Raw genomic sequence first — 11,211 nt, forward strand, 5'->3', positions numbered from 1 at the left:
AAATGATGGAGACTTTCCATTTGAAGGACAGCCAAAGCTGTATTCAATATGTAAAGTGGACCTTCTCCCCGGAATACTCCAGTTTCTTTGCGGGGCTGGAGGACCAAAATCATTTAAGATGGTCCACCTATAAGGCGGCCATCTTGAAACATTTTTCCATTCATAGAAATCCTCAAGAGGCTCGCAAGGCAGCCTACAATTTGCAATGTGGGGAGGATCAGGCCCCACGAGAATTTGTGCAAGAACTGAAACGTGCTTTTGCGCAGACCACCAGAAGGGTGCGCACAGATAGCAGAGAATTTATAAATACGTTTTTCCATGCCTTGCCCAAATATATCATGACCCAGCTCGTGAGGGATTTTCACGAGAAAAGATCTTTAGAATGGGTCATTGAACAGGCTACCCGGATCTATGAGGTGCAGAAACCGATAGATAGCAAAAGTAATGCCCAGAAAAACCCCAAAGCCAACAGCACCCCTGCTGCTGCAGAGGTAAAGGTCACCCCTGTTTTGGATTTGGAGATGGGGGGGCCTAAAAACCTACCTGCACCTAATAATGCTAGGCCCAGGAGGTCCTCGGGTCAGTCACAGACAGGGAGCCAAGGAGGCAGCCCCACAAATGGGGTCCCTCGCTCTCCTGATTATGTAAGTCCCCGTTACAAGGGAAATCGACCCATCCTGGGTTATGTGTGGACTCCTCCAGCCCAAGGGGGGGGATCCAGCCAAGCACCTAACCCAGGGAACTTCCCTCCAAACTTCCCACAGGAGGGCAGAAATTTACCAAACCCTGGGCAGAACTTTTTCCCCAGATATCCACCCGACTTCCAACCCCAAAATCATCCATCCTTCTTTCCCCAATTCCCTGAGCCCAGACCACTGAATCCGGGAGAGGGGAGGCCAAGGGTGGAGGGGTACCCAAATCTTCCCAACCCGGGGTATTACCAGAGGAGGGACAGCTACCCTTCCCGGGATCAGCCCAGGGGGGAAAACAGGGCCCCGTATCAGCCTGAGCGGGTTTCCCAGTTAGAGCGCCAGGTTCAAAACATGGCGCGGGATCTGGGTCACATACTGAGGGCTCAGCAGAACCCTCAGATGGGCGTGCCGGCGCAGAACGCACCCAACTCTGGACCTGGTGCTCCAGAACAATGACGGGGGCAGCACCCCGATAACTCACCGGTTCCCAGGGAGGAGGCACAAAGGGAAGGGGGGTGTAAAGCCTTGGAGGAAGCTTCCTTCCTCACTTGTAAACAGCCCCTGGAAACCCAGGAACCGGAAACAAAATCTCTTGCCCCTGAAAGTCTGTCTCCTAAGGAGCAGAGGGGGGGTAGGAGAAACAAAAGACCCAAACAGACACAGTTTGAGGAGGAGGTACAGATCTTCCAATTTGAGGGAGAGGGATCCTCAGAGGATCCTGGGAAAAGGATCTTCTCCTTCAGAGAGGGGGGAACTCCTCCCAAAGAAAAATGGGTCCCTAGGGATGCAAATCCAGACTGGGGAGTTGTGGAGACTGAGCTACCGCCGCCCACCATCTCATCCCAGAACCAACAGCAAGAAAATCCCCTGGTTCAAACCCATCCTGGTGACTGCCTCCAAAAAGGGGGGGGCGGCCCAGAACCGGAGCCAGGGGAACCCACAATGGCTCTGATCTCCAGTTGCCAAATTTTTCTTTCAGATTCCCAAGGCTCTCCACAGAATTCTGCCCAAAATTCTTCTCTCGCGATGTCCAAAACCAGAAAATTAGCCCACCAGTTGTCCAAAAATGTACATTATCTGTGCCCCCTTGAGGAGAAGGAGGGAAGATACTATGCCCCGGTACAAGTACAGGGGCAGGGTACAATCTCGGCACTGGTGGACACTGGATCTCAAGCTACCCTTCTGTCCAGAAGGGCCTTTGACGAACTGAATGCAGGAAGGGGAGAGAATTACCAAATTCCTCTCACCTCTCTTCCGGGACAACTACAGAACTTTGACGGGAAGGAAATTCCCGTTGAGGGGACTGCAGACTTGGACATTAAAATTGGGCGACATAAGTTGAAACACCCGGTCATAGTTGTGACCCCGGAGGGCACCCCTTGTTTACTAGGGAATGACCTCCTGAGAAGGTTGTCACCCCTAATAGATTGTGTAAACAAGGTCCTCTGGACCCAGACTAGCCGACCAATAAAATTAAAACAGAGTGTCAACCATGTTAGTTTAAACGGCACATGCCACATGGTTGAACAAAAATCTGACCAAGTAGAATTTCACTTCCAGAACAACCAGATTCCAGACGTGACAGTAATAGCAGTAGGACAACAGACTAGTGATGGGGGGTCCTCTCTATTTCTGAAAATCAACCTTCCTTCCAGTTTAAGGTGGTATTCCACGCTGGAAGGAAACACTCTGAAATTCTATACCAATCCACAATCTGAAACTCCCACTCCTATAGTCCAGAAAGATGTGAAATCAGCTCAGAGCCTGGCTGATATTCAGCAAATTGGAGAGCAGTTGTTCATCCCTGTTCAGTTAAATGATGGGAAGGACTCTGTTCTCGCTCGAGTGTGTGTGAACAACGGTAAGAGCTTCATCAGCGAAGCCATGTTTCGCCAACTCCCAAAAGATCCAGCCATTCCCACCTCAAACTGATAGACAAATGGGAAATGGACCTGGAAGCACCTAATTCCAAACATCTCCTGCCAAGCAGGTGTATGCTCAAAATCTCCATTGGCAACAAGAGCATAGTCCACAATTGTTTGGTCGTGCGAGACGTCCCTGCCGCCTTTTACTTAGGCAGTGACATTCTCAATCGCTTTGCCATTAGTTTGGACCTAATAAACTTCAAAGCTTGGTCCCGATTAGCGGATAATCCCATGGGCTTTGATGATCCAGAAAAAGCATTTAGGTCAGCTCAATTGCTACCTTATGCAGTTGAAATTCAGGTTAAAGAGGAAGTCACCATCCCAGAAAGGACCCGACAATTCTCCCTGGAAGTGAAAGTTAAAAGGGGACAAGAGTTGAAAAACCCTGATGCTTACATACATCTAAATGCTTCTCTCCAACAGCAAGGGTTGGGGGTAAACCAAACACCATTAGTCAACATAGAACATGACACCATTCCAATAGAGGTGGATAACAGCGACTTAAAGAGTATTACTCTAGCCGCAGGCACCATTATTGGAATGGCGGTTGATGACCGACATTTCTCCATTGATCTTAGAAATGAACTGTTAGGACCAATCCCCAAGGACTGTTTTGACAGTGACAGTGAGGACAATACAACACCAGACAGGATTTTTACCCGGCATGGGGGGAACTTCCTGGTGTACACTTCCTGCCCTTATGGTAAGGAAGATGTGACTTGTGACTTCAGGAGGGATGAGGTGATTTTCCAGGTACATGAGAGCTGCCTTTCCCACCTGAAGCCTCCGGTCCAAATCAGCACTCTGACCAGGGACTTCTCCACCCAGCTGGAGGAGGCCGCGGAGATAGCCAAACCAGAAGTCTTTCCAGGCTTCAGGCAGATGGTGGAAGAGAGAGTCAACCTAGCTGACGCCTGTGTGACTCTGGAACAAAAGCAAAAGTTGAAACAAGTTTTCTTGGATTTCCAAGATCTCTTTGCGGTAGACTCATATGACTGTGGTCGCACTGACATCCACACAACAACAATCCCCACGGACCCTGGCATGACTCCAGTGTTTGTGAAGCAATATCGCTTGCCTCTCGCATCAATGGAGTCCCTTACTGAAATAATTAAGAACCTTGAGTCCCGGGGAATAATCCGTCCAGTCCACAGCACCTTCAATAATCCGGTGCTGGGAATATTGAAGCCGAACGGCCAGTGGAGACTCTGCGCCGACCTCAGGGAGCTCAACAAACGGGTCCATACTTCCCGATGGCCTCTGCCCTACATTGACCAACGGCTGGCCCAGATCCAGGGGTCACAGGTATTCACTGCAATAGACCTGACCAATGGATACTGGACTGTGCCTGTCAGCAAGGAGGACCAATACAAACTGGCTTTTACCTTTGGGGGCCAGCAGTACACCTGGACCCGGACTCCCTTCGGATACCTCAACTCCGGCAATGAATTCAACATTTTTCTACACAAGGCCATGCCCGACTTGGGTGCAAGGGGTAACCTGGCTTATGTAGATGATGTCCTCATCAAAAGCTCAACTGTTGAGGAACACATAGCGGAGATCCGTTATGTTCTGACACAGTTGAGGGCCGCCGGAGCAAAACTTTCCTTTCAGAAAGCACAGTGGTGTAGAACCCGTGTTAATTTCTTGGGGCATGAGATTACTCCTCAGGGTCTCTGTCCCCAGGAAAAGAAAGTGGAAGCACTTCAGAAACTGAAAGACCCCACAACTCTGCGGGAACTAAGGAGCCTCCTTGGACTGACTAATTACAGCAAGAAGTTCATTGAGGGCTACGCAGAGATCACCAAGCCCCTGATTCATCTCCTGAAGGGGGGGGGTCAAGTGGGAATGGGGTCCAGAACAAGCCGAGGCAGTAAAACAACTCAAAAGAAGCCTCTCACAAGCGCCTTGCCTAGCTTACCCGGTCAGAAACAAGGAGTTCTTCCTGGAGACAGGGTTCTCTAATACGTGCTTGACGGCAGTATTATATCAAAAGCATGACAAGGTCAATAAAGTAATCTCCTATGCGAGCAAAACTTTATCCTCTGTGGAGGAAAAATTCAACGATTGTGAGAAGGCACTCCTGGCAACGGTGTGGGCATTGAAGAATTACCGCCCGTTTATCCAGGGGGAACACATCATAGTGGAGACTCCACACCAGCCTCTGCAATATCTCCAAAGTGACAGAATCCGGGCCGGAAATGTGAGTAATTCCCGAATTACTTCCTGGATTCTGTCAATGCAAGGCTTTCCTGTGGAGGTCCGATATGGCCAAAACAAGAAGAGTCCCCTCGCGCAAGGTCTGGCTGACTTGCATGATTGTGCCAGAGAAAACTGTCTCGAGGACGAAAGTCTAAAAATAAAGGACAACATGGAGGCATACCTTAATTCCCCCCACAAAGTCTTTGAAGAAGACAAGTGTGAGGGAATGCCCACTGTCTATGTGGATGGATCCTCTTACCATGTTGACAACAACGGGGAGAAAGAACTGGTGGCTGGCGTAGGGAATGCATGGGTGAATGAGTCCCCAGAACCCTCCGCTGGATACAAAATTGGTCCCCGAAGTAGTCAGGTGGCAGAATTGATGGCTGTGCATCAGGCCATCCTCACTGCTGTCCAGCATCAACTCCACGAACTGGTCATAATCACAGATTCGGATTATGTACGGAACGGGTTCGTGGAGCACCTGGTTAATTGGAAAACCAGAGGCATGTTATGTGCTAACAACAAACCCTTGAAACATGGGAAGTTGGTCCAAAACATTGATGATCTGGTCACATCGAATGAGATGACCATCTATTGGAAAAAGATCAAGGGTCATTCCAAAGTAGAGGGACCAGACAAAACTGGAAATGACTTAGCTGATCAGCTGGCCAAAACCGGGGCCATCCAAGGGGATCTAATTGAGATTGAGTCCCTGTTGGGGGAAATCCAGGTCACTGCTATCACTAGGTCCCAGACAAATGCTCACAATGACCTCTCAATTGCACAATGGAGTAAGGAGACCCCTGATGCTGATTTGATTACCGCTCAGAAGGGGGATCCAATAATTGGTAAATTTTACCAGCACCTTGAGGACCCTGAGAACTTTCCCCTGACGGATACCGATTACATTGGGAAAGAGGACCTAAGAGTGTTGATGAAATGTCCAAAAATGTTCCGGATCCAAGACGGTTTGTTGGTAAGGAAATCCAAAGCTGGCCACGATCAGTGGGTGGTTCCTACCTCATTCCGAAGCCTGATGTTAAGTCACGCCCATGATGCGGCCACTGCCGGTCATAGGGGGTTTCACACAACATTGGAAATCTTAAGAGAGGTTGCATACTGGCCACACATGGGGCAGGACCTCGACCAATACTTGAAGGGGTGTCTTGTGTGTGCACAATTTCAGCCATCATCCCTCACGCACCGTGCGCCTCTTCAAAAGAGGGGGATGACACTGCCATGGTCAGATTTACAAATCGACTTTGTAGGCCCCGTGATTCGCTCTGCTAGGGGGAATAAGTACATGTTGACTGTGACATGCTTGTTTACCAAGTGGGTGGAATGTCTCCCAGCCCCAAATTGCAAGGCAGAAACCGCAGCTGCCTTGATGATTAACCACATGTTTTCCCGTTTTGGTCTACCTCAAAGGATTGAGTCAGACAGAGGTAGCCACTTCACCAGTGAAGTAATGACAAAGATGTGGGAGATACTGGGGGTCAAGAGAAAGCTGCATATTGCTTACAGGCCAGCTTCTTCTGGGGCAGTAGAGAGATATAACCGAACCATTGTGAGCATATAAAAGAAGTTTGTGGCAGATTCTGGGCCAAGTTGGGATATCCGATTACCTCTGGTCCTAATGGCCATCAGATCTACCCCTTTATCTGCAACCAAAATGTCACCATTTGAGTTGATGACTCGGCGCAAAATGGTGCTTCCTCAGCATTTGCTCTACAGGACCCAAGAGCAGACACTGATAAATGCCTCCACAACTCATGAGTATGTGGAGAATTTAAGGAAACACCTTCAACATGCTTTTGCTTATGCTCAGCGGAATCTAGAAAGATCAGCTGATAGCATGAAGACCCATTATGACCTGAAAACTTCCAGGAAGGAATATCAGGTGGGAGACCGGGTCTATCTATACAACTTCCAAAGGAACCAGGCCAAGCAGCGCAAATTTTTGCCTACATGGAAGGGACCCTTTGAGATCATCGACAAGATCTCTCCTGTGGCCTACAAAATCCACATCCCCAAAGGTCCTTTGGCAGAGGGAGAAGACAAGTGGGTCCACATAAACCAGTTGAAATGTTGCCATCCCAGGCACACTCTGCAACAACTGGAGGAATCCTCTGGAATCCTAGCGGGTACTGTCTCAGACTAATTCAGTTCCAATCATAAAACATACCACATCTAGTCTCTAAAATATTGTGATTTGCATGAAACTGTCTCTTAGTTATACTGTTTTTTTTTCAAAATAAGAATGTAATGTTTCGTTATGATGAAATGCATATGCTGCCCCACTTTCTCAACAGTGGTGGAAAAACGTCTATGAGTAGGTATTGCCGCTCTTCCTTTGTCGTCCTAGGAGAAAGAAAACCTGGAGACGGGCCAAGGAGGGCGATCCGGAGACCAGGAACGAAGATCCAATGGGCCCAGTGGACCGCCCAATATTCCCATCAGGACCGGCGAGGAGAACCGATCGATCAGTACCGGATGGAGGAAAAGATGCTGAACTGTGCCATCTATTGGAAGAAGATGAGGAAACATCCCAGGTCTTGCGAGTCCCATTCGTGAAATAGAATGGCCATCGCAAGAGGGGGGCTTGTGGGATGTATTTACCCATGCATCCGAGCCGTACCTCAAAACTGTGCAGTACTGACATGGAAAACATCATGATGGCCAGAGCTTCCCAGAAAATGCACAGGGAAATGCATGAAGAATAGGCTGCCACCCATTTTTGCCGATGTTATGGGCACAGAAGGACACTGCCTAAAACCACCATTGGACTACCCACACAGTAGTTTGAAACCATCGGGAGTGGCAATGCTGATTGCCAAAAGCAAACCCATAACTGTTGGGAATTCATTTTCTTAAATCCCAAAAAGGGGTGCAGTACCAGTACTCACCACTATCCAAAAGCCGGCAGTTTAAAACCACCCTGTGTTTCTCTGAAGGCAGGCTCAAACTGTCTATTTTAAACATTGCAACACATCTAAAAACTCACTGGACACCAGCAGACATTTGGTAGAATGGAGTGTTGTGTGCCTACAAAATCTGGGAAATGAAGAGCCCAAAACAATGCTTATAACAAAACTGCTATGGAGTCAGCAGTTTAAGTTGCACTGGATTTAAAGACACTAAAATCGAAAATGTTTAGATTAAATGAGTGACCTATGTTTGGTGTCACATGCCTTTGTAACTGTTTAAATGTCATAGTTTTAAACTTAGAATCAGCCTTCTAGCTGCATATGTGAAAATGTTTAGTTTTATTTGAATGCAGAAACTGGGGAACAGAAATGACAGCTTAAAGAGATTCCAATTTGCCTGGCAACTACCCCCATCAGGAGTGAAACTTGAGTCACAGCTGTGTTCCCAGGCCTAGCTGCCCTTTTGCTGCTCACACTAAGGATATGCCATCTATCTGATAATTGAATTACCTGTGCTCTACAGGAGCTCTGAACAAAGCCTGTCCTGACTCAGGCAAAGGTTTTATTACAGCAGTCGTAAAATGTAGCTTCCTCTTGGCAGAAGCTGGGAGGGGCACTGCCTGTGAGAGCAAGCTGGCTTGGCAGAACTGGATAAACCAGTATTTCTACCTTGTGCTGAGAGGAAACCACACCCCTTTGGAGCCAGAACATAACTTTAAAAAGATGGATCATTCATAGAGCGGACAAGTGAAAATGTTATAAATGATACCATAATTCTTGTGATTTTTCTGCCCACAGTTTAAGAGGTTTTTAGAACCGGTGGTATGTTCAGGGGGGTTTTAGCGGAAAAGTGGATATTACTCTAAATGTATGCATGTTAAAAATCTGAAACTTCATCAGTTAATGTCCATACTCCCTGCGCACATGTATGTAAAGTTGGGTCAATGTCAGAAATTGAAAAATCAGTTAAAAAGTCAATTATGTGCCATTTCTGAATGCAAGCTCTTAGAAACAGCAGATTTGGACAGAGACATGGCTAAATTCAGCCACACCATGTATATGTAATTTCAAGCAACTGTGTAACTGTGAAATATGTCTTTTATTATCAAATATAGAATGTGTGCAATCTGACAGAGGAGTGTCCTATCTGCAAGCCATAAAATGACATCCCTCTGACTCACAGTTCATTCCCCAATCAAGTGGGGAATGGAAATTTGACCAATGACAAGTGAGAGGGGCGAGTTTAGTTATGACCAAACACACACACCCACTTGCAGAACATATAAATGGACCACTGAAACTTAGGTAGAGACCTTCAAATCCATCTGCCGCTGGAAGCTCTGCCGGAAAAATCCATACTTTACCTCCATCAAACCTCCCGGGAGCCAAACTAGAGACTTCAATCTATCCAGAACTAGAGACCCAGACCAGAGAACCAGAGAGAGCTGACCCAGATCACTGTGAAGTGCAGAGACCAGAGGCGAGTTTAAAACCTGACCAGATCCATGGCGAGGCCCATTTCACTCAAGAATATAGTGTGAGTACCTAGAAAACTGTGCAGAACCAATCTCCTAGTTAAAATAATATAATTCAATCTATTTAATCTAAGTAGAACTGCCTCCTAACTGTCACCTGTCATTTGTAAAGCTGTCACTTGTCATTTCCTAGTTGCAAGCTGCACTTGTCTTTTTGAACTTTAAAATTTCAAATCTGAAAAACGACCTTCACAAAATTGCTCATATCTCCGCAACCGTTTGTGCTAGAGACTTGCAATAACTTTCATCTGAAAGGTTAGAATCGTGGCTTTCCTACGAACCTAGAACCGCATTCCTACCCCCTATACTTTTACCGGAATCGCGGAACACGCATTCACAAATTTTACCGCGATTTACAAATTTCTTCACATGTAAAAACTGCTGCTGCTTGCCTTCCATTTGCCAGAAATTCGTTTAACCTGCTAACTATCCCTGCCTCATTGCTAGTGTGAGCCTGGACTAATATTAACTAGATACCACTCACCCTGAACCTCTGAAAGGGAATTAAAAGCATTTCCAGCATATTTCTCATCCATTGCTAGCACATATCAAAGCATTTTGCCTGTGTTTTCAAAACTCCTATCTGTTTTCTGTAGTGTAAGCTTGCTGGGGTGAACTGATTTACATTGATTGCATTTCTGAGAACTGTGTGTTTTCCTTCCATTTCCTTGCCTTGCATCAAGGGGGGGGAGGGGATTGCCAGAGAAAAGTGATTACATTGTTTGGTTGAAATCATATTGAGTATTTTCTGTACTGCATTCATTGAATATTGCATCCACCTGAGCTTACATAAAGCATCCTCTACCACATTATACTTTTGTTCCTATTTACCAGTGTGCTACCTTATCCATTTCATGTCAACTCATTAGTGATTATAAGAAGTGTGCTAGTGCCAGATTCTCCCTTGTTGATCTTTATCATATCAGATTAAGTGTGCTATTCAATTATTAATTTATTATAAAGTGTGATATATATATATTTTAAATTATCAAATAAACCTTTTAAACTTGCAAAACAGAACTACTTCTTGGCTCAGTGGGGTCAGGGGGATTCCAAGAGAGGAGTGTTATATAGGGGTAGTCATCCAGAACGCATGAACTGGACATAAAGATATATCAATAAGGGTTTTCATTCAGTATTCTAGACTAGGCGTTAACTTAGCTGTAGTGCTGAATTGAATCCTCTTACAATCTCTTTCCTGAACTGTAGTAGCAATGGGGTAAGTCTAACGGTAGGAGGTTCCAGAGTCTTGGAGCATAGACAGAGAAGGATGTTCATCTTGTTTTGTCCTACCTGCACTGTCGGAGTTCAAGCCTTCACATGTCCTTACTTCTGGTGGATTGCAGTCTTCTGGAGATGCTCAGTTTCTCAGTGAGGTAGCTTGGGAACTTCAGGGTGACAGCCTTGCAGATGATTCAACAGGACTTGAAGATGATACACGCTTGCATAGTAGGGTAACGTAACGAACTACACCAGAATATCACGACTTGTTAGTTATTTTAGGAGAAAGCAAGTGTCAGGTAATTGCTGTGGCTTGTACCTCATAAATTATTTTGCATAGGTAAGAATTGCCTGTGTGCGCTGCTAAAATTCTTCTGAGCGGCACCCAGAAGGATACTGGGCAAGCGCACATGCGCGCAGCTTAGAGGGAACATTGACTATAACCGTGGAGTTGAAAAAGGGAGTTAAGGAGTTAATCGGAGTTAAAGAAGCTACATTAGAATATTTATTTATTTTTTGGGCATTTGGATGGCGCTTATACACAAGTATTTCAAGGCGCCACAAGACAAAGGGGTGGGGGATAGAGGAGAAACAATTAAATCCAGAGCGGTCCTACTAGGCCTTGTTACATTCGGATCGCGCAAGTGCAGTGACGATAAGTGCATTTGGGAGGGGGCAAGTCAGGGAGGAAGGGAAGGGGTGAGGG

This window comes from Ambystoma mexicanum, chromosome 1q (assembly GCF_040938575.1).
Source record: "Ambystoma mexicanum isolate Mex_15411 chromosome 1q, UKY_AmexF1_1, whole genome shotgun sequence".
Taxonomy (NCBI): domain Eukaryota; kingdom Metazoa; phylum Chordata; class Amphibia; order Caudata; family Ambystomatidae; genus Ambystoma; species Ambystoma mexicanum.